Here is a 25,822-nt window from a genome sequence, read left to right on the forward strand (position 1 = left end):
CATCAATACCAAGATTTTTACTCTCAGACAAGGACGGGCATATTGAGTTATAGAGCATGTGGCAAAAGCTAGATTTTAGCGTGTCATTTATTTGAATGTCTCTAGATTTCTGGCATATGTTTAATTAATGATACCCTTTTAAAAAATAACTTATTAAATTTAATTTTGGATTGATAGTTCCTGCTGAAAGGCTTACATAAAGATAGCACAGAAGTAAAGACACACACACACACAAATCACCAAAGCATTAGCATGAGCACTGTCACTCATACCAGGAAGTATCACATCAAAATAAAGATAAGGTGCAAAACTCACGTGGTTCTCTTAGAAACACAGCTGCCCATCCAGAGAACCATCCATAAACTTATAGTGATTCAACATGATCCTTCTTCAAAAACCAGATTTATTTGAATCAGGATTGGAAGCTTTCCTGGAAGACAGTTTAAAAGGTTGCCTAGACAAATTGCTATAAAAGAAATAGGATTACATGGAGTCTCTTGGATATTTAAATTGAAAATAAAAATTAGAGACCTCTATCAATATTACGAACATCTTAATATTTCCCATCTCACCATGAAAGTCCTTCTTTTCTGTGTCCTAGTTGTACAAATTTTACTGGCCTCATTTATACAGATAAATGGTAGAATACCCATGACAGCATAAATTATAAAGATATGCTTAATGAATAAGTCAGAAGCTGGTTGTTGAAAAGATGAATACTTTACTTGTCTCAAAGTCTCATGTACCAACTGCCTAACCCAGTGAATATCGATGAATTACCTGGCTCATACTACCGATGTGATAGTTGTTTAAATAAACTAGACCTTATGCTTGCCTCTATATAAAACTGACTAAATCTAATAAACCAAAAGTAATTAAAAAAAAAAAAAAAAAAAGAAAAGATGAATACTTTATACAAAACTTTAGTCAATCATTGGAAAAAAGATTGAAGTTGTGAATAAGAAAACATTAGAAAAAAATAAAGTCTTTTTAAACAACCTAATATATCATGAAACATTAGACAGGTCCTCATCAATATCAGCATTGAATCAAAGGTCATAGCGATTGAAATTAATAACAGGAGTATAAAATGGACAGATAAGCAACAAGGTACATAGACTATATTCCCTTTTTATTACAGAATAATTTTAGGGTGCAAAAACCAGTGTTGCTGTATCCTAAAGATCTGTTGAGAAGTTATGGATAATGTTTTCATTCACAAGTATTATTTTTTACTCACCCTGTCCATCAGAATACGTATATTTTGGAACATGGTGATCATTACATTAAAATACTTAATTTTGTACAGTACTTTAAATTATGTTAATAAAGCTGCCTGGATTTCTTAAAGTTGTAATTATATTTTTTCTCAGAATGCTGGATACTTGATAACATTTCTGAACTTCTCCTTAGTAAAAATGTTTGCATGACAGTAAGAAAGACCAACTGGCCTTATGCATATTGAAAACCTGAGTTTTTATATTTTTTCCACAGTGTGATAGATAAATGCCCTGAAATTGAGTATCCTATGTGCTGCTAGATTTGATGTTGCTCGCTAGGTACTCAAAGGGCAGAGCAATTTTTTTTTTTTTTTTACACTTTTTTTTTTTTTAAACATCTTTATTGAAGTATAATTGCCTTACAATGGTGTGTTAGCTTCTGCTTTATAACAAAGTGAATCAGTTATACATATACAATATGTTCCCATATCTCTTCCCTCTTGCATCTCCCTCCCTCCCACCCTCCCCATCCCACCCCTCTAGGTGGTCACAAAGCACCGAGCTGATCTCCCTGTGCTATGCGGCTGCTTCCCACTAGCTATCTATTTTACATTTGGTAGTGTATATATGTCCATGACACTCTCTCACCCTGTCACATCTCACCCCACCCCCTCCCCATATCCTCAAGTCCATTCTCTAGTAGGTCTGTGTCTTTATTCCCGTCTTGCCACTAGGTTCTTCATGGCCTTTTTTTTTTTTTTTCCTTAGATTCCGTATATATGTGTTAGCATACGGTATTTGTCTTTCTCTTTCTGACTTACTTCACTCTGTACGACAGACTCTAGGTCCATCCACCTCACTACAAATAATTCAATTTCGTTTCTTTTTATGGCTGAGTAATATTCCATTGTATATATGTGCCACATCTTCTTTATCCATTCATCTGTCGATGGACATTTAGATTGCTTCCATGTCCTGGCTATTGTAAATAGAGCTGCAATGAACATTTTGGTACATGACTCTTTTTGACCTATGGTTTTCTCAGGGTATATGCCCAGTAGTGGGATTGCTGGGTCGTATGGTAGTTCTATTTGTAGTTTTTTAAGGAACCTCCATACTGTTCTCCATAGTGGCTGTATCAATTTACATTCCCACCAACAGTGCAAGAGTGTTCCCTTTCCTCCACACCCTCTCCAGCATTTATTGTTTCTAGATTTTTTGATGATGGCCATTCTGACCAGTGTGAGATGATATCTCATTGTAGTTTTGATTTGCATTTCTCTAATGATTAATGATGTTGAGCATTCTTTCATGTGTCTGTTGGCAATCTGTATATCTTCTTTGGAGAAATGTCTATTTAGGTCTTCGGGCAGAGCAATTTGATGTACATTTATCTAAAAAATAATATAAAATGATTTAATGACTATACTGTGTATATTCTTGTAATTTTATGCATGATTCTTTAATTAAAAGCAGCTGTGTAGAACAGACAATACTGAAAAGCATGGATAGGCCAATATGATAAAATATGGGTCATCAATTAAGTTATATTTATAACTGACTTGATTGAATCATTAAATAAATTAAATGTTAATTTTGAAGAAAATACCATTAGCCACAAATTTAAAAGATGGCACATAATTTTTCAATTCAGGAGAAGTATAATGAGCTAATTTCTAAGCTCGATCTAAGTATATAATTTGGGCATTTGGGGATGCATAATAAAGATTTCAAGTGATCTGAACGATGCAGAGTAGATTAGTGTTATAGTAAAAACATACCACAAATCATAGCAATTAAAGCCACCCTGAGAGGTTCTCTTGTGTGTTCCCTTAATCCAGTTCAAGTCCTAAAACTCGATTATTATAGAAAAATTCATTATATTTTGACCTCCAGAGAAAGGAGTTTCACAAAATATAGTTCTTATGAGTACACCTTTACATTCGTGGAACTCACTCCTGTCACTTGCATTTGAGCGTTTTTAACATCTAGCTCTATGATGCAGTTATACATGCTATGAAAATCTTTGTTTCACATTTCCCATGGGTATATTCTTAAAAGTTAGATGTAAATGGATTACATAGAACCTCCACTCTGATATTGTTGTATCAGTGAAATATAATAGAAAATGTGTTATCTAAAATCTTATACCTTAAGCCAGCTCTTGCCTAGATTTCTCTAAGATGTTGGAGAGGATGCTGCTGGTTGACAAGTCAATAACCATTGCAGTTCATCCTTATTAACAAGAAGATAATATAAATTGGTGAAATTTACATGCAAGCAAACAGGGAATAATTTGTAATTGTTCCAAGCCAATTATGACATTTTTATTCCTTTGTGCCAATGACTGGTCTAGCTATGAATTTTTTTTTTTTTTCTCTTACTCCCTTCCTGTCTAATCTAGGAGGCTCTCTAGCCAGGATATAAACCCTGGATCTACGATAACTATCTCAGAATTGTAGAGTGAAAGCCTTAGAAATAAGGTTAATTTCCCAAGGGTAGCAAAGAAGGGGAGAAAAAGGCCTGAATCCAAGAACAGCAACCACAGACCCTTTGACTACTGACTACTTATTAGGGAATAACAAAATCCAAAACTCTTGACTGTTCTTTAAGCATACAGTAAATATTCTTAGCGTTTAAGCTAATCTTATTCACATTTTCTGTTATTGCAGCCAAAAATATTCCTTTCTCATACAACTTTTGTTTATTTGCCTTCATCTTTCGTTTCTCTTGTAACACAATGAGCTTAATTTTGAGTTGCATAAACCTAAAAAAGGATGACCTTGTTTTTACTTTCCTCAGTCATTCTTAATTAATGTACATGTTTTATGAAAAGTAGAAGATAGTGACTTAGAAAGAAAATAAAATAGTACTCATGTTAATATTTTATGTTAATATCTTTCATCAAATTTCCTAATATACACATACACACATAAATGACAGAAATAAGTGTATTTCAGTGGTGACTATATGTCTATGTATGACTACATGCATACAACTATATATATATATAGTTGTATGCTAAGATGTAGTTTTGTTACTAATTTTTAAAATAATTTTATTTTTTAGAGCAGTTTTAGGTTCACAGCAAATAGAGCACAAGGTACAAGATTTCCCATATAATCGCTGCCCTCACACATGCATAGCCCCCTCAAATAACGACATCCCATACCACAGTGGTAAATTTATTACAATTGATGGGCATATATTGATGATTATACTACATGATTGTCACTCATACACTGACTCATTCTAATGTACAATCTATGGGTTTTGAAAAATGTATAATGAGGTGTATACGTCATTATAGTATCAATCAGACTAGTTTGCCCTAAACATATGTACAAAAATGTTCATACCAAAATAAAGATGAAATACAACTAGTACACTCATTTATACAGCTGGTAACATGAATATAGCTCATATACATAGTGCAAACCTATTAAGGTGGTTTTTTAAAAGTTATTTCCATAAAATGTATTTTATAGCTTTATTGATGTAAAATTGATATACAAAAATGCACATATTTAATGTATACAATTTGATAAGTTTCGATATATGCATGCACCCATGATAATAAACATAACTACACATCCAAAAATTTCCTTTTGAACTTGTAATATGTTATATTAAAATTGTTGAAAAAATTTTAACCAGAATAAGACATATGTTTGGTTGTTTTAAATTTCTGGTATCATAGTATATTTCTATTTTTAGTACTTTATTTTCAGCTCTGAATAATTTTCAAAAAAATATTGATTTTTGTCTGAATAAGCAATTACTGAAAATTGATTCTTCAACTAATAGGAAATTTTCACAAGATTATACCTTATTACAAGCTGGCAACATTTTTCTTAAAGTCTCTATTTTTTAATCAAAATCAAAGAAAAATAAATATTTATTCATGATGTATTTACTTTATTTCAAATCAAATTGCAATATAACTATTCCAACGAAGCCAGCATTCTTATATTTGATTAAAAAATGAAATTATCTAAAATAATCCATGTCATGACAATAATTATCCAAGTTATAAAAATTAAGTAACAACTATAAATGGTAACAATAGCAACTAAGTGTAGTCATGGATACCGTTGTGTCCAGCAAATCTAAGGAAAAAAGAAAAAGATATTTTCTATTTCCCCATGTCAGTCACATATCATCTAGGAAAGGACTCTGGTTCGGTTCATGCTCCATGCTCACTTCAGAACAATTTTTGTGGTCAGAAGAAGTACAGTGGTCAGGTCTGAGTCCTGGGGTTTTGTGAGGCCAAGAAGACAGTATTTTTACTGGCTGGAGAAAATTTCTCAAAAACGGATTGGTGAGTTTGGGCTGCTGATCACACAAAAAAATAGATGCACACTGAATGTGCATCTAGGGTAAAGAGGTTCTTAAAATATTATTATTTATATTCTGCTTCATATTATTATTTCCCAGAAAATATCCTTAATGTTCTGAATGCCTTTAAGTGAGATTTTAATATAACTAAGCAACATTAAAAAGCTAAAATCAATAGATGAACAGTGACAGTAATCATCCAAAATAACATTGAAAGAATATATTTCTAGCAGTTGTATATTCTTGTAAATTGTTCTAAGCCACAATTTCTTCTCTGCCTATTTTTATATGTGCACGCCATTTTGCTGTAAGAAACCAGAATACTTAAAAAAAAGACTTTATTTCATTTTTGTATTATGACAAAAATCCAAGAAAGCTCACACATTGCCCTCTCATGAAATTTGCTTCTCAGACAATATTTTAAGATTTGCACCTTTTTTTTTTTTTTCACATGCTTACAGCAATCATTTAGTTTGAATATCTGTATCGAATAACAGGAGATACTATAAAGCAGATTGTATTTTTTCACACTTTTGGCTACATATATGTATGAATATCTTACTTCTTCCTAAAATAAATCCAATCCTTTGCCAGTATAGTTAAAATTCTGTAGTGTATTACTGCTTTATGGAAATGAAGTTCATTTCAAGATTAACTGCTGCATTTAAAACACTCAAAAAAGTCATGAAAAATTTAATGCAGCCTTAAATTTTGAACATATTTTTATAAATGTACATGGTTAAGAGCACATTTCACTTAAAAGCTTACAACACATCTCTCGTTATTTTAAAGACATCAGAATGTACTTAGATTAGTGTGTTTTATTGTTTTAAACATAAACCTATTAAATTAGGGAGGATAAGCTAACTTAGTTCATTTGCTGTTTTAAAGGTCTTCTAAAAGTTACCACTATCACTAATTATTGTTGAAGCACCGTTATAAACCTCCCTGCCACCTCTTATATGTCTCCCTTAGGGAGACACTGTAAGAAATGATCCATAAAAGCAGATTTAAAAGTGGTCTCAACAATAGTGTATAAACCACTATAGTAATATTTGCACAGTAAAGGCATTGAAATAAACCAGATGGTCTCTTTCCCATCTTGAAGGTTAAATTGAGTGCATATTTACTTTCTCTTTAATTATAAACTTTATTGTTCAGGGCAACTTTCAAACAAAAGACATTGTGCATAATTCAAATATAATTTTTCAGGTCAATGCATAAATTGAAAAAACATAGCATAGTATTTAGGTAACTAATATGGCTAGGCATTGCATCTTTCTCAAAGTTATAGCTCATTTTTTAATTTAGTTGATACGGAAGTTGTGTATACCTTCCTTCCTTAGCTATATTGAGAGCTCCTTTTGCACAGAGAATCTTTTTATCATTTGCTTCTGAGCATTACATAACCTCTTGGAGCCTCATTTGTAAAACACATAGGAGTATACTTAAAACACAGTGTTTCCTTGAGAATCAAATACGGTGATACCCATTAACCAAGCATAGTAGATCATACCAACTTTTAAAAGTAGGTTAATTAAAAGTAGGAAATTTAAAACTGAACATATCAACCCACAAATTAGACTTTAATTATCAGCACTCCTTACTTACCCTTGACTAAAGAATAAAGGATTTGTTAGCTATTGAATGCCAAATATTGGAAGTCTTTATTAAGCCTAATAGTGTTCTATAGTGTACTTCTTTTATCAATATCAATATGATAAATGAAATAACTGATAATTATTAATCCATCCCATGATGTATCCACAATGTAATGTGTCTGTTTTCTTGATTTTATAGATCAGGAAGCAGGTATTGAGAAGGCTTATAATTTGCCTCAAATCACTAATCCTTCTACCCTCTATCATATTTAAAGGATAATGTCAATTATTAGATATCAAAACATTTTAATAAATGTTAAACAAATTTGACAATACAATTAGACAATATATATGTAAGATGTCTGAAACAGTGCAGGAAGCAAAAAAGGCAACCCAGTCCGTTTACAGAAGGTGACACTTAAGTTCACTCCCATCTGTAATGTTTAAGGTTCCTGTAGGGGTAGAAGTCATACTGGAAAAGGGGGAACTGCTGGGAAAAAGGATAAACTTTGTGAATCCTACTCAAAGCCTTGCTCTAGAAATTATGACAGGTGTGCTTGTGTGTGTGTGTATCTTGGGGATGAGGTGTATTCTCATGCACTATGTTTATTAAAAGGAATCCCAACTCAACTAGTCAAGGCTGTTTGTATTAAAACTCTTTCAATTAATTATCTTTTCCCCTAATGAGGTTAAGATGGTGGAAATCAAGAGAATGCTAGGTGAGGCCTCTGTTCAACAGAAATTAAAACTAAAAAAAACCCAAAAATCAGTGAGTGAAAAAGTGGTTAATTTATGTAAAGCAGGATATTTAGGAGGCTTTTCAGAGATATATGTACTGTCTATACTGTTGAGGTTGTTCCAAAGGTTGCCTATAGACTCATAGTCAGGAGAAGTCTCTGCAGCCTGCTAACATTGTCATCAAGGAAAATTGTTTTGATTCTATTCCATTTCAATTAAAAAGTATTTTAACCCAATCTTCTGGTTTCATGCTTATTTCTGAGAACTAAAATTTTAAAGCCAGTAGCAATTATATTTTCTGTTTGTTATGTAAAGGAAAAATGGGTCCCAGAAAAGCTTGACTAGGATCAGTTGGAAAATCTTCCAACTTCATGGATTTAGAACCTTAGCACTTACTGCCCAGGATACAATATCTGAGATAGGCCCCCACTTTCTCATATGTGATTTTAAAATCTATCCCCAAGTATCAATTCTAATAGACAACACATTCAGTTATTTAATGTTGATAGTTATCCATGCTGTATCTTTTAATACATTTGGCAGACTCTTTCACAAAAAATTTACAATATAAATATGGTTTTAGGTGATGCACCTATCTCAGTGTCAAAAATGTCTTATCTGTTCCGTAAAGTTCAGGAAGAAATGCACATACGGTTGTTGACTTTGGAGTCAGGTAAGTCTGAATGAAGTTCTAAAATCTGTAATTAACTCTGGGTAAGTTCTTCACCATTTCTTAGCCTCAGTTGCATTGTTGTAAATACCATATTGTGGACTTAATTTAGGGAGCTATTTGTATTTCCTCTGACCAGATTACACCAATATGTATTTAGTTTTGGTTACCATAATTTTTTCTAAGGCTAGAAGGTATGTACAAAGGATAGTGAGAATGGAGGGGAATCTAGAGGTTTTGCCACATAATAGAGAATTGAAGTGCTTAGGACAAAGAAGAAATGTAGTGGTTTATGATGAATGGGTTCAAACAGTGGAAGCATTTTCTAGTATTTTCTGTAAAAAAAATCAAGTGGAGTTTTATTATGATGTAATGAAAAAGATAAAATTGACTTCTCTATGTAATTTATTAGACAATAAAATCTAATATTAAACTATTTAATACAACTTGAATTTAATAAAACAACTTAATAAAACTCCTATGCAGAAACGGTATTATAGCCACCACTTGTTGAAAAAAAAGATGAGTGATTGAGACTTCCCACATGATGAGACAGAAAAATGTGTCACTTTAAATAGAAAGCTTGTAAACTCAGAGGAAAAGATTTTCAACTTTCAATTTTATAACTCTAAGGTGCTTTAAAAAATGCTACAAGAACTACTTGTTTTCCAGAGCAAATTTCCAACCCTTGAAGTTTAAAGCAGGCTATTCTAGGAATAAACACATGCCAATCATGAAAAAATATGAGACAAGTATTAATATTCATAACTCTAAATATGAAGATATAAAAAGATCAATATAAATATTTTCAGATGAAAAATGGGCATTGTTGTTATGGTCTAAATAAGATGATTGTTCAATGCAGGCTATTAATTAAGTAAATTAAATCCCATGAACTTTATTTTTAAAACTAAACTAAAAAAAACACAAAAACAAAGAAATAGAAAATTATTCAAAGAAGAGTGTTATGGCCTGAACTGTGGCCTCCTTTTGTTGAAGCTCTAACTCCCAATGTCCTTTTTTTTTTGGAAATATGGTCTTTAGGAGGTAATTAAGAGTATATGAACTCATAAAGCTGGGGCCCTAATCTGACAGGACTGTGGACTTACAAGAATAGGGAGAGAGAGACACAGTGAGAAGGCGGCCATGTGCAAGCCTCACCAAAACCAAATCCTGCTATGAGAATCAACTGTTGTTTAAGCCACCCAGTCTATGGTCTTTTGATATGGCAGCCCAAGCAGACTAATACAAAGAGCAAAGTGAATTCAATTCAGCAAATATTTATAAACTTATTGCATGCAAGACATTCTGTGAAGTACTAAGACACTTGACACATTATTTTTCATTGAATAAGTAAAAACATACAATTGTACCTTATCTTACCAAAGAAAACATCAGTCAAAAAGAATAGAAACCTATATAAACATATATGTATACAAGCCACAAAACATACATAAATATGCAAATGTGTGTGTGTTTGTGTAGAAAGAGAGAGAGAAAAAGAGAGCAAGAGACTGGGACTGGTGGGGCAGAAGTGAAAACACATTTTTAGAGAATTAGATTATTATCCTATTAGTAGCTTTGGATAGCAATAACACATTCATGTTTTAGTAAACAATAAATTAAGAAAGTTTAGCTAGTTCTCCTAATTTTTATAATGATGCCTCATAAAATTCAAGCCTTTTAAAACTGGAGTCCATGTGCAAAATATCACTGTTCTTTGGCAAGAAAGCATTGAAAGTCCTAAGTGTGCTGTAAATAGGAATGAACTCCCAAATCATATTGAAATGAAACACTGCTATAGTGAAGACACTTTGTCTCAAACAGAATCACAGCAAGTTTCTTTTGTTCCACTTAAACCAACTGCCTAAGTTCGAAAATATAGGCTCTTCCTTCTTAACCAGAAAGACAACAGAGGATTGAGGCAATTTCCTGGGTGATTATCACAATTCAATGCCTCACTTTTCTACAGAGCTCTCTGTCAATTATTCTTATTTAATGGAAGTAGAAATTTTGGAAATGAATATATTTGAGTGACAGTAATTTTTCTAAAAATGCTGAAGAAAAGCGAACCTTAAAGAAAAAAAAGCATATCAACTTCATGAGACCAGAACAGAGCTATTGCCTTTTCTGAGGTAATAGCAATGCAGTCATTCAAACAGGGCTGTAGCTCCAAAATAATTTTATCCTCCAAATTGCTGATCACTACATTCATTCTATAATGATACTTAGAGATAAGTATGTTATATGAGAATTTATGCAAGGTAAGATGTTTATTTGTACACATATTTGTTTTTTCAGTAAATTTATAAAATATGTTCACATGATAGATCATGATGATACATTGATGGAAAGACAGAAGTGTCACTCTCTTTGATTACAGAAGTGAGGGAAAAACAATAATCAAACTATATATATGTGTGCGTGTTAAATACAATCATAAAATGATAAATGATAAACGGCATTATAAACTGATAATGCTATGATAAATCTTATCATAAATAGGTATGAAAAATGATATTGTAAAAATCACGTGAAATGATATGGAAGAAAATGAATAGGGAAACTTATCTAAAGATGTGATTTTCAAGGTAAAATCTGAATGAAAAATGGGGCCAACTGTGTGAAAATATGGAGAAATATTCCAGAAATCACAGCAGAAAAACAAAATCATAAGGCACAGAAGAGTTGGAGGGGGATTGATAAACTTCTTCTGTGGATAGCCAGTTAGTAAGCAGTTTAGGCTTTGAGGGTCATGTATGATCTTTGTCACATATTATCCTGTTTTCATTTAAAACCCTTTTCAAATCTACAAACCATTCTCAACTCATGGACTGTATTAAAACAGCCCACAGGTTAGATTTAGCCCACAGGTTATGGTTTGCCAACCCCTGAATTAGAAGAAGAAATAGTAGACAAATAAGGATGGGGTTTAGTTGGTTAAATAGCAGAGCCAAGATTCAAGACAGTCTGATTCAAAAGTGTGCTCTCAATCATTATCCTACCCTACTTTACAACAGTAAGTATAGTTACAATTCATATAAATAGCAGAAAGATATAAATTTTAAATCATTCCTTAAAAAACCCTGAGAAGGTTTCTCTGGGTAGATGATAGCTATACAGAAAGTTAGAAGGTGATGCCCTGTTGTTTTAATCTCTTCTGTTTTAATCTATTTTGGTCTTAAACAAAAGACATCTGTCTTTTTCTTCTGGTTAAGTCAGTGAAATGCATGTATATCAAATACTTTTTCTATGTCCAGCACTTTGCTAGGCTCCATGACACAATGATAGCAGTAAAGTTGAAGGCACAGTTTAATGTTCCTGAGTGAGGCATTATGGACTGGGTGAAAGAGAAGACCTTTTGAAGTCAGATTGTAATAAATTGAATTTCACACTGGCAATTTCTTTAGTTGTGTGACTTCAAGCTTATAATTACCTTATATCTCTGGACCTGATTTGCTTTTTCTATATAAGAAGTTTAAATAAAAAAGTAATTCACAAGTTCCAAGTTTAAAAAAATAGCAATTATGAAACAGCAATCATAGTCTCTTGTGTATACTTCCCTCCTTCTCTCTTTCTGATTTTGAAAAAAAAATCAATTTTCTTCAGCTGTAAAAGTCAATAATATATACGTATAATAAATTTACTAAAGTACGTATATTTTGGACTTTAATGTTTAGGTATAGAAATATAACTAAGGACAAATTAAAAGTAAGCAAAGTAGAGAAATACCCATGATTCAGGAGGAGGAATGAAAGAATAAAATGCTCCAACAGAAGAATACTGTCCCCAAAATGTGAACAGATACATTATAAAATGAGGGGGGAAAAACCAAAGAACCCAGAGGAGAAAACATGAGCATTAAACTTAAGCTAAAGTTCCCCCAGGCTGGACACCTTGACTGTTTTTCCAAAAAATAGCACCCCTGAGTCTTCTATGGCTTAATATTATTGGGGAAAGGGGGAAAAAAAAAGTAAATGTATGAATTAGTTTTCTATAGCCACCATAAAAAATTACCACAAAATCAGTGGCTTAAAACAGTACCCATTTGTGACCTCACAGTTTTCATAGGTCATAAGTCTAGGCACGCAACGGCTTAGGTGGTTTCTCAGCTCTTGTGTCTCACAAGACCAAAATAAAAGTGTTGGCAGGGCCACTTTTCTTAGAGTGGGCTCTGGGGAATATTCTGCTTCCAAGCTCATTTAAGTTGTTGGTAGAATGCAATTCCATTCATTTGTAGGACTGGGGCTCCCATTTCCTTGCTGATTGTCACCTGGAGACCATCCTTACCTCCCAGAGGACTCTATCAGGACCTTGCATGTGGGCCCCTCCATCTCAGAGCCAATGACCATACCTCCAGGCCTTCTCGTTTTGCAGCCTCTCTTCTGCTTCCTCTTGGTACTGCATCTCCTAGGCTGTCTGTTCTGCCTATTTTTTCTATTTGTAAAGATTCAAGGGATTACACTGGATCCCCTGGGACAATCCAGAATAATGTCCCCATTCTAAGGTTCCTAATTTTAATCACATCTGGAAAGTCACTTTTTAAGGCTGCATATTCACAGGTTCTGGGGATTAGGGCATGGGAAATTTTGGGAAAGCCATTATTCCGATACCACTATATATGTATATGTATATGTATATGTATGTGTATGTGTATGTGTATATGAATGTGTATACACATATACATATTTGTGTGCATTACATACATGTATATAAAACTCCAGATAGATGGATAAATGTAGATAGAGATAGAGATAGTTTGAATGGTTTTAAATAGGTTTGGATGTAGAATTGGTGGCAATTTTTAGAAAAGTACATAATATTCTCAGTTGACTTTAGTTATTCCATGCATTAAAATTCAGATTGTTGAAGAGTAAAAGAAAATAATTGAAGAGGCAAATTTCCATATGGTTTGTAACCAGACATGAAAGTAGCAAGTATTCCTTCCACGAGTTACTGATCACATTAATTACACTTCAAGTACTCAGTAGTTCAGAAATGGGCAGAAGACCTAAATAGACATTTCTCCAAAGAAGATATACATATTGCCAACAAACACATGAAAGGATGCTCGACATCACTAATCATTAGAGAAATGCAAATCAAAACTACATGAGGTATCACGTCACACTGGTCAGAATGGCCATTATCAAAAAGTCTACAAATAATAAATACTGGAGAGGGTGTGGAGAAAAGGGAACCCTCTTGCACTATTGGTGGGAATATAAATTGATACAGCCACTATGGAGAACAGTATGGAGGTTCCCTAAAAAACTAAAAATAGAACTACCATATGACCCAGCAATCCCACTACTGGGCATACACCCTGAGAAAACCATAATTCAAAAAGAGTCATGTACCACAATGTTCATTGCAGCTCTATTTACAATAGCCAGGACATGAAAGCAACCTAAGTGTCCATCGACAGAGGAATGGATAAAGAAAATGTGGCACATATATACAGTGGTATATTACTCAGCCATAAAAAGAAAGGAAATTGAGTTATTTGTAGTGAGGTGGATGGACCTAGAGTCTGTCATACAGAGTGAAATAAGTCAGAAAGATAAAAACAAACACCGTATGCTAACACATATATATGGCATCTAAAAAAAAAAAAAAAGTTTCTGAAGAACCTAGGGGCAGGACAAGAATAAAGACACAGACATAGAGAATGGACTTTAGGACACGGGGAAGGGGAAGGGTAAGCTGAGACAAAGTGAGAGAGTAGCATGGACATATATACACTACCAAATGTAAAACAGATAGCTAGTGGGAAACAGCCGCATAGCACAGGGAGATCAGCTCGGTGCTTTGTGTCCACTTAGAGGGGTGGGATAGGGAGGGTGGGAGGGAGATGCAGGAGAGAGGAGATATGGGGATGTATGTATATGTATAGCTGATTCACTTTGTTATACAGCAGAAACTAACACACCATTGTAAAGTAATTATACTCCAATAAAGATGTTAAAACAAAATGAAAGAGAAACAATTATCGAAAGCTATCAACATGAACTTCAGAGATTAGGCTGTATAAACTTTACCTCAAAACTGAAATTTGTATGGTATTTTAATTAATTTTAACTGAAGTGATAATCAGGGAGGGCAGATTGTGGGTATTGTGTAATAGGGTGGCACAGTGGAATATACGTCTGAATATAGGATTTATAAGTGCACTATTCTTAAAATACTTTTTATTCCAAAGTCCTGCCTAAACATGTTTATAGGAAACCTATATAGAGGTGTTATAGTGGAAATAGCTTGCTGCCTCCGTAAGTATGGTTACTAATGAGTGTGCTTCTCACATTTGGTGGTTTCAATTAGATACTACTGTCAGAACCATCTCTGTTGATATGACTTTCATGATAAGATGCATGTTCACTAAAAGACTGACACGTAAACCAAACTGATAGTATATAGGTCTACAGAAGGTGAAATTAATATCTCACTTTTTGATATTAGTATCTGTGTTTTCAATCCAGGACTGCCTTAACTGATATCAGCATATACTAGAAACACAAATAATGAAAATCCCTTCAACCTAATAAAGTCTCCTTCTCTATTAAAACATATGCATATCCTTTCTTTCAGGGACAGAAATTTATAAACAGTCCAATTATTTTTCTGACTTTCCTACTCTCCATGAAGGGAGTTAAGTACCTCCTTTTAGAGTTTTTCTTCAAAACTTACTATAAATGTAATTTATTAGCTTAAAAAATCACACACGATAAAACCACGCCTTCCAGTGACTATAGATATTCATGGACAAAAGCATGTCTAGAGCTAATATTAACTCATTTGAATTTGAATGATCTTTTAAATGACTAATAGGAAAGAGACTAATGAGTTTTTACCTGGAGAAAGTAATTTGTAGTTTGGAATTAGATATTTCAATGAAGAAGAGCTTGGGTAGGGGAGGTAAGGAACACAAATAGAGGCCATGTTGCTTATTATTGTGTTTCACTTTCTTTGTCTCTTCTCCTTTCTTCCAGCTCTTCTGCTGCTTCTGACACTTAATGACAAGGGCACAATTCTTTGGAAACTGTACTGAGGAAGAAAATTAGTAGACATGGTATTTGATTTTCTTTCTTTTTAAATTATAGATTTGAAGGAGAAAGGCAGAGACACATATTAATGAAATCGTCCCTTTACAAAATTGTGTCAATATCAATGATTGCACTCATGTATACATAATCCAATTTAAACTTTTCATGCAAACAATAATAGATATTTCAGTGTATTGAGATTTCATTATGCTCAGATTTTCAATGATGAGTTGTGTTCAAAAACTCATTTTGGCTTGAAAAATTCACTTACATTTGAAATATAGATATAATACCTATGATATACAGATTTGTTCTCTATGTAAATATAGGAAAAGCTGGAAGAAAATAGTCCTACCAAAAAGATAATGTATCAAATAAACTATAACAATTGAGAAAATTTACACCAGAAGTAGAGAAACAGAATGAAAATATTTAACTTGACTAGCAAAATATATAGTTATAAGGAGTTATTAAATTGGATTTTTTTGTATATATATATGTATGTGTGTGTGCGTGTGTGTTCATTTGTCTGGAGTAATATAGGACTTGGTCCTTGAAGATGATGATCTTCCTATTTACCATGCCTTTATAAGACAGTGATTGTTGTACTTGAATATTTACAGTTGAACCAGGCATATGAGTATCCAAAAATGCCCACAGAATCAACTAAATCTCAAACATATTTTTCCCTACCCCATATGTAGCAGCAGCTCTACCAACAATATGGTACTATTTTGCCTACACAAGTTACTCAAAGTGGCCAAGAAGTGGCCATAGTTTAAAGAGTAGTGAGGTTCCTCCTGTGTGTCCAATCTAGGAACCAAGATCCCCAGTCCTGCAAAGCCTAAATTTGCAGAAAGAGGAAGCACATATTCACCAAGTGGACAGCTGATAGTAATTGTGAATAGAGTCACTCCTGTTTCCACTCCTTGCTTTCTGTACCTTGGTAGTTTACCTTTTCAGGATATGGCCCTTCTACTGCTCAATCAGGCTGCAGCTTCTGGATGGTGAACTATGTAACAGATCCTATAGTCATTCTCCCACTTCTGCATATAGTTTGCTTTAAAGAAGATTCCTTGTCCTGAGAAAATAACATGAGGGATTCAGTGTTAGTGGATCAATATTATTTGAGCCCTCAGAGATAGGCTGAAAGGTTGCATGAAAGGCAGACCCATATCCAGAAAATGTATCACTCCATATCAGGATAAAACATTGCCTTCTATGAAAATGGAATGGTTGCAGTATAAACAACTTGCCACTAAGTGCATAGTTGGTTTCTTCCTTGGGACTACAGTGGGAGCTTACTGTCTCTGCTGCAGGCAGGTCTAAGATTTCATTGCAGTACATGTTAGATCAGCTGTGTTGAGTGAAAAACTCATGCTCTTGGGCTCTTGCCTTACTCTCATTTCTGCCACAACAGCAAAAGTATTTGAGTCTTTAAGGACAGGGGTTGACTGACAGCTACTGGCTAAATTGTCCTCTCCATTTGTTCATTAGTGTGTTTCCTGCAGTGGAAGTCCACTGTGGGAATTAACATGTAATATCTTCACCATTTGTGCCCATTCCCATAAGTCCATCCACATTTCTCTACCAGATAACTCCTTGTGCTAGATCTTCTTATTCCTCAGGTCCCTTAAAAAATAAGCTAAGCCATTCATTACTGTTGATGAGTCCAGGTATTTCATTAACCCAAGAACATTTCTTTCTCCACACAAATTAAATAACTAGTACATTGCTTGAAAGTCTGACTCTTGGGAGGATTTACCTTTATCCGTGTCTTTTAGCATTATCACTCTGAATGAAGGCATAGTGCACCCGACAGTCATTTCAACTCAAACCAACATACATGGTGACACATCTGTAACCCAAGCTCCATTTTTCCCCTCTTTCACCAGCTTTCATATAGAATACCTCAATACTGCAATTTGTGTGAGGTGAGGGAATGGCAGAAGTGTAGAAGAGGTGGGTAAAGTGGAGTTCCGGATCATGTGTTCATGCAGCTAGCTTGTGCTCTCTACTACTTCTCAGACCCAGTCATAGATATATCACTTTTAACTTAGGTTGGATGGCTGCTGGTCTCAACTAACTTTATGATCATTGGTCAAAACTATCTAACTTATGGGGGAAGTTCAGGATTCACATTCACTTTGTGTCTCATGATCAATTACTCTAGTTCTACCAAGAACTAGTATTATGCCAGGAAGTATATTTTCAAATGGACTGTAACTTTCAACTACACATGGCATGGTAAGTATCCATCCCTATGACGATAAATTACTTTATCTTCCACCCCCGGACACCTCTACTATCTGGGTGGTCTACTGAATCATATGACCCAATCCAGCAAGACTGCTTGTCTCGCACACTGTACTCATTTCAGGATTCATTATTGTTCTAGCACCAATTAAGAACCAGGAGCCTCCCTCCTTACTCAGTAAATGGGTTACAGCTGTATCCCCACCACCCCTTGGAGAAAATGCTACTTCTAAAATGTGAAGAGGTCTACCAAGGGTTGTTTTTTCTTAGTGGTAGAGTAGGAGAGTTACAAATACTTGTCCTTTTCTTTGGAGAAGATGTCCTGGCCTGTCCCAAACCCCTGCATACCTAAAATCTTCATCAAAGTAACAATTTCTTTACAATTTTTATGTTTATGTCTCAGTAAGGAATCCAGAATGCTTGCTGCTTATTGGTAGCCAGATACAATTTAATCAATATCACAAATATAATGAATCAGTATGACATCTCCAAATGTTTTTTTAGACTATATAGCATCAGAGTGTAGAATTAAAGATATCTTTGACAGGACTATGAATGTATACTGATAGTCATATCATGTGAATTAAAACTGCATATCTTCTTCAGTGGTGGGCATTGAGAGAAATAAAACACATTTGCCAGACCAATATCTATATAACCCTTACCAAGGCTGTACTACTCTATACTAAAAGTACCACAATTAGTAAAAGTGCTAAAATTGTGACTCAAACTTAGTTACATTTTTGCTAGTCTATTATCATCTGTCATGATTTACCTAGTTTTTCCAAAGGTTTTATGTTGGAATAAAATATGGGAATAATGGAGAATATCATCTCTATATTACTGAAGTTTTTGAGAGAGGCAGTAATCTGGCCTACTGTTTTTGATTGACTATCTTGACTGGGCATGATAGGAAGTTTTCAAGATTTCCATTTTTTGTTTATTTGCTTGTTTGTTTGTTTTTTACTAGAATAATTCTTATTCTATAGGTCAAAGATCCCACTTCTAAATATGTTAAATTGAATTGTATATTTGGGAATGGGGAAGTGATCACCAGTTTGGGCAATAAAATCAATGAATTTACTATAAAATTGAACCGGTCGGTGCTCAATTTTTACGTCTAATCACTATATACTATTCTACTTTAACCAACACTTTTGGCCCTTGAGTATCAATGTTAACATGGACCCTGAATCTAATACTTCTGGAAATATGGGTTATTTCCCTTTCACTGGGACATGGTTACTTATGTAAATGACTATAGATCCCTTTGGGGAAGAGCAGAATAACTACCACTGAGTCCACATACTACATGGTTGCATAGCCCTTCTTCATGAGGACCATCCCTTGCTTCAGTCAAAGGGTGCTGAGTCTGCATACTAGTTCAGTTCTTGAAACCAATGGGTGAATCATAGCTTTCCATTGGATTGATTGCCTTTAGCCTTCTGCTCGTACATTGTAGATATCTTTTATTTATATATGTTAAGCAATTCCTTTGTTGGCTGTCCATCTATTTTGTCTCTTGGAAGTCTATTTTCTATTAGCCACTTCCATAAGTACCTGAGGAGAAGGTCACTCTTTGACAACCTTTTTAACACACTGTTGATTATGGTTATTACACCAACCTTATAACTGATGGTTAAGTGCTGCCATTGGCCACTGATATTTCAGCTTCCCATCATCCCTTTTGCTATTGAGGATTCCAGTTCGACAACATCTTTATTTTCTGTAAGCCCTTGTCTATAGAGATCAGCCATTACTAATCTTCTCAATGTTATTAGTTTCCCTGCTGCATTATTTGAGACTTCTGCATAGTCTTCAAGCAAGGGAAGAAGGGGCATTCTCACTTAACAAGAAAGAATGGGCTACTCCTGCAGATACACAGGTTTCAGGGGATGCTGGGTCTTCATTCCTCTCAGTCATCTGCCTTGACATGCCCCAAAGTCTGCTTCTTCTCTGACAGGGCCCAGACTTTGGCACAGTAGAATTGCAAACCTGATAATTTAACCTTTACTGATGATCTCCTACTCAAAATTAGGTCCGAAGTCTAGTGCTCAGCATGAATAACCCTCTGACACAGTAGATGAAGATTTTTGTTGAATAGGAAGTGTTCTAGATACTATATTTTTCTTTGCATACATGATGGATTCCGTTGAGCCTAACAGTTTTTCCTTCCAAAATACTCTTGGTCCTCAGCAACAGTCACTTGATTCTAGAGTTCTAATAGCAACTATTCTCCATCTATCTCAACTCCAGCAATATTGTATGAGTCAGTGCATTCCTTTCTATGTCTATCTTATCTTAACTCGATATTGGTGCAAATCCTAACTTTTGTACAGCTACAGCATGCCATAGAATATCAATAGTTAACTTACTTTAGTGAAGGTGTCTTCAGTTCCATTTTGTTCTTTAGCTGATGAATGAGCTAAATCCATTAACCTATCTTTAGAATTTCCTTCCTAATGTCAAATTTGACTTATATTTTATACTCATTTCTCAGAACTAAATGATCAGCTAATCCTGACAACTTTATCTTCAAAATATATCCAAAATCTGCCTTAGGTAATCTTTCCTAGAAACAGAACCTGTGATTAAAAAATCTGGTGTACATGATTTTTTGAGGGAGTGCTCTTCTGTAGAAACCTATAAGAAGCTGAGGTAAGCAGAATAAGAAAGTGGAAAGAGCCAAGCTATGATTGGATGCCAGGTAAATCTAGACTTGGCTTGATCCATCAGGGAACCTGAATTGCAAATTGTGCTACGGAATTCTGGTGTCTTGAGACAAAAAATCCAGGCTTTTGTACCCATGTATCTGTTGGCCTATGACTGACTCTAAGAGTTGTGCCAGGTATCTTATTAGATGGCTTTTGTCAGCCAAGTACATTCTCTGTATAAGCTTATAAATTTAAGCTAGCATCTTCAGCCTGCAAATAGTTACACTTGTATGCAAAGGGAATGTGAATAGTACAATATGAATGTCTACTACAGTCATCAGAATGAAGCAAGCCGATAGGTATGTAGCCTATACAATATTTCACTAAACTGTCTGCATTTCCTTTTTTAATTCTTTTATGGGACCTTAATACACCTCTTAACTGTTTTACACTTTTCTTAAAGATGCAACTTTTTTTTACCACATCTCCCTCACTTTCCTTGCCTTTTCTATTTTTTTTTTTTCCCTCTCCCCTGCTTTCCTCTCAATAATATAAAATGACAGAGTCAGAGCCCTGGGGAAGCCTACAAGCAAGATTTATACATTTCTTGTACTTTAGGCATGAAACAATAGCTGTCTTTGGACTCAGACAAAAGTGATTGCATTACAGCTAGTACTTGTGACATCCTCTAGCTTTCCACCCAGTTTCTTTGCCCTTTTCTGTGGTTCTATAACATTAAATATCATATATATCCTAAAAATTCCCCACTTTATGATCCTACTTCACATTGTTCTTGTAATTCCTGGTTCTTGTATTTAACTCCTTCCTGGATGAAAACCTATACTTGGACATGAAAAGAAATTTCAAAACTTACTTTTCACCTCTCTTCCCCACACACTTAGTACTCATATTCTATTTCCTATGTCAATAAACTTCAATACCCTCTCTCCATGTTCTCAGGTCAAGAACCTTGATGTCATCTTGACCTTCTTTTTCTGCCGTATCCCAATAGCCAATAAATTAACAAATATTGTTGGTTCTACTTTCAAACAATATCCAGAATCAGAATATTTCTCCTTACTTCCACAGACATTCACGTCATGATCATCCATCTTCATAATCTCTTAACCTATCCTCCTGCTTCCATACACATCTCCCTCCCCCTTTTCTATTCTGGGCACAGCAGACAGAGTGATTTTTTAATATTGTCACTATTGTGAGTTATATTGTGTCACTCCTTCTCACTAGCCCATAATGACTTCCTTTCTCCTTAAGAATGTAACAAAAGCCCATTTTAGTTGACAGGTTTCTGTGGTAGAAATTCAATGTGATTAACAGAAAAGAAAACTAGCTTCATGATTTCTCTGCCACTTACAATCCATTTCTGCAGGGCGTAAGTTTTCTCATCTCAAAATATGGAACACGTAATAGTCTTATAAAGCAACCAGATGGTATTTAAAAAACATGTGACCCAAGTTCAACATTTAAATCACCTTTTTTAAAATACTACCAGTAATTTAAAAGTTACATTGAGACCTTCAAAACAATTTTTATAGAAAAGGTAACAATAAAAACAACAAAATAATTTGGTTTTTTTATCATATATTTTGCCTATTAGCTTGATTCACTTTATCAAACTGAAGTCACTATTTGACCACTGCTATGGATTTTCAAGTTTACACCACATAAATACCTTCTCACACAAATACCATATAATTAATAGCCTGTAACTCTTCTCTCCCAGAATTTATTATTTATTATTAATAATTAACTAGTTTTGCAGTTTCAAAATATTTCCAAAGAAACTGAATCTTAGAAAATTGCTCAAAAGCAAAGTTCATAGTTAATATAAGTTGAAATATTAATTTAGAAATTTTGTCTGAATCTGGAGCATTCAACCTTAATTACAATGTTATGCTTCATTTCGGGAATTAACATTGTGTTGATGACGATTAACTTGTTGCTATTTCTTTTATTTCATGCAGGAAGATCACCAGCATTTGACAGAATTTTTCCCATCTTTGACTGGATATTTACTAAATTGGCATGCTTAGAGAAAACTAGCAATTCCTGATGGAGGTGACAAATTCTTCTGAAGGGAACTTCTGGATCCCACTCTAGTAAGTGTTTCCAGCTGCAAGTAATATTAAACTCAAGTTCAATTTTTATTTAAATATATATATTGAATTAAAATATTCAATTAAAATATGCAATCTAAGAAATAGCAACATGCTCAAAGGTAAGGCAGGAGCCAAGCATTATGCATCCTGAGGTCAGAGGCAATTTCTTTTTTATTATCCCTGCTAGTAACTCTGCCCAGCCTTCTTCTTCTTTTTTTTTTTTTTTTTTTTGGCTATTTAAATCGTCCTCATTTTATTTATTTATTTATTTATTTATTTATTTATTTATTTATTTATTTATTTTTAACATCTTTATTGGAGTTGCCCAGCCTTCTTTTGAATTTTCATTTTGTCTTCATAGTAACATCCCTCATAGTCACAAAAAATATATTAGCAGTGTGTCAGCAATCTGAAGTCACACACTTTATCCTTTCCATCAGTGAGAGATTGGGGAAATCACTTCCCTATTAAGGGAATGAAGTATTTTCTTTCAGTTTGAACAGACCAGTAGTACCTGGATCAATAGTAGTCATCAAGAGAATGCTACATGAGACTTGAAGTGTGCATTCCTGAAACAAGTATTTGGAGGGGGTGAATGGATGGAGGTAGATGTTATTCATTCTTTCACCTATGTAAAATGAATTTATTTAGAGCTTACTGCAAGGTAAGGAATGTTGTACATGCTACCTATACAGCAGTGATCCAACTTAACAAAATCCATGCCTTCAAAGAGCTTATATTTTAATAAAAGAGGCAGACAAATATAAAATGCATATTTAATATATGATAGGGAATGTGAAATTTATTTTTATGTGATATGTACAATACACCATGCACTATGTTTCAAGCCCATGTAGAAGAGTAAAACAGGGTAAGGTGTGCAAGAGGTGACTTTTGAACATAGGTCTGAATTAATTATTTTTTTACACTAATGACAATGCACCTTAATTCATACAGAAATATTGCATCAAAATATTTTTTTTAAATTGGAACAGGAGAAATGCAAATTGTGGAAAAGAGTGTCTTGCTAGATATTAGTGCCTATTTTACAGTTATGAAACATAAGTAACTGCAACCTTGGCTCAGCATTAAATAAATAAGAGCAGTGAGAGATAATACAGAAATTCATTCATATAATAAAAAATTCCATTTTGGTAGTATAGGTGAGTAAGAGGAGAGATGGTTCAGTGAATAGTGCTTGGGGAATTACTTTCTATGAAAAAATAGAGAAATTTCACATTCATATACTATTCAATTAATTTTATATATATTTCAATTTCATATTCATATAATATTTCATGTTATAAATAAATATAAATTTTCTTTTGATTAAATATTTAAATGCAAAAACTGTTATTTTAATTTTATTCCTTTTAAAATTTATTTTTATTTTATTTTATTTTTTAATTGAGGTAGAATTGACATGCAACATTATATTATTTACAGGTGTACGACATAATGATTCAATATTTGTGTATATTGCAAATTGATCACATTAAATTTAGTTAACATTTGTCAACATTTTTTAAATTTGGAAAAAATAATATATTCAAATTTCCTGTTTTATTTTTGGATCATGATGATTTGTTAAAAACAATATGGTTTTCTAAAATTGATTTTATTACTGGTGGACTTTCATTAACTTGGAGAAAATTGACTTTTACTATGCATGTCTACAGTTATTCAAATATGTATGCCATTTATAAAATATTTTTGCAGGTGCTTGAAATAGAATGTTATATTTTTTTCTGTAAAGGATTTATGCTTTCTATTCGATTTACTTTCCAATATATCTTTATCTGTCGTTTGAATGCTATCTCATTTTCTATTGTATTTTTAGTTGGCTTTTGCTGTTATTGGGAGAAAATACTGAATTTATTTGTTAGATTGTATATAACTATATCTATCTACCTATGACTTATTATAATACTCTACATTTTTTCCCAATCTTTTACTCCATGCCTTTGTTTTGTTTTTTTTTTACAATAGTTAAGATAATGACTAAAGTGACTAAAGTTCCCCTCAGGTTGACTAAACTTTAGATAAGTTTCTTCTTGACTATACTTTCCTGACCTCACTTTTCTTAGAGCCTTAGAAAATCTGCAAACTTTTTCTCTGTCCCTTAGAGAAGTAAATATTTTTAAAATCCTCTTGACAATTTTATAGCTCAGGAAGGTCTTTCTCAAGGATCTGAGAACTATCCTTTTGCAGTGCAATCAACAAAGATAGAATTTCTATCTCCCAATCTCTATGAGCCTAAGATCAGCAAATACAGATGGCTTAATCACCTTGAGCAACCCCCACCCTTCCAACCCAATGTGTCCTCTAGTACTTTTTTATTAGCTTACCCCAGCATTCAATAATTTTTGTCATGGTCTTGAGTGAGATTTTCCTTGCCTGTTTAACTCTGCTCAAGGTAGATTTTCTTTGGCAATATGCAGTATTAAATGGAGCAAAAGTGCTTATATTAATGGGGAAAATTTCTAGGAGGAGGGGATTGTCTGTTTTTAAATTTTGGTTAAACTCACTTATAGAAAACATTTGTGGTATATTTGTTTTTATGATACGCGTAAGTGGGAAGTTTTGATTATCATTTTTATTTTATTAATGGATGTTCTTCAATTAATATTCAAACTGCAACTGATTACTTGGACATCTAGGCAAACATTGTGTGAACACCTTGATTAGAATGGATAGTAGAAAGTGGACAATAAATGATTTTTGTACATAAATATTAAGGTTTCTGAATGCATATCTAGGAACCCTATAGTTGTATTATTTTGTTATAAAATTTAGATATTAAAGTGTTCAATATTATACAGAAGAGGAACATGTGAAACAATATTTTCATTAATGTACAATATTTTTGTAACTTCATTACCTTGAATAATCCTGTAAGTTTGATTGAAAAATATAATATTAATAGGAAATCATGTAAGAAGTGATCTTGTTCAAGACGTTTATTCTTGCATTGCTCAGACTATTTTTGTGGCTTCTGGAATATATATTCAACAAATTTTTGAAAGTTTTAGAGTATGACTTATCTGATTGATCCTAAATGAAAATATATAAGTTTGAAATAGAGTTGAAAAAACAGCCTTGTGAAAGTTTGTGTTGGATATTTCTTTCTTTTTTTTTTTTTTTTTTTTAATATTTTATTTATTTATTTATGGCTGTGTTGG

At 33.5% G+C, this 25,822-nt stretch overlaps 1 long non-coding RNA gene across 1 annotated transcript in view; it reads left to right on the top strand.

Annotated features, from left to right (window-relative positions):
• Positions 1–902: 902 nt before the first annotated feature.
• Positions 903–25,822, top strand: part of LOC309656907 — a 31,015-nt gene continuing 6,095 nt past the window's right edge. The window contains exon 1 of the long non-coding RNA XR_014261601.1: positions 903–25,747. This is a non-coding gene — a long non-coding RNA (uncharacterized lncRNA). The remainder of the gene's footprint in view (positions 25,748–25,822) is intronic.

The sequence above is a fragment of the Balaenoptera physalus genome, assembly GCF_965194825.1.
Source record: "Balaenoptera physalus genome assembly, chromosome: 3".
Taxonomy (NCBI): domain Eukaryota; kingdom Metazoa; phylum Chordata; class Mammalia; order Artiodactyla; family Balaenopteridae; genus Balaenoptera; species Balaenoptera physalus.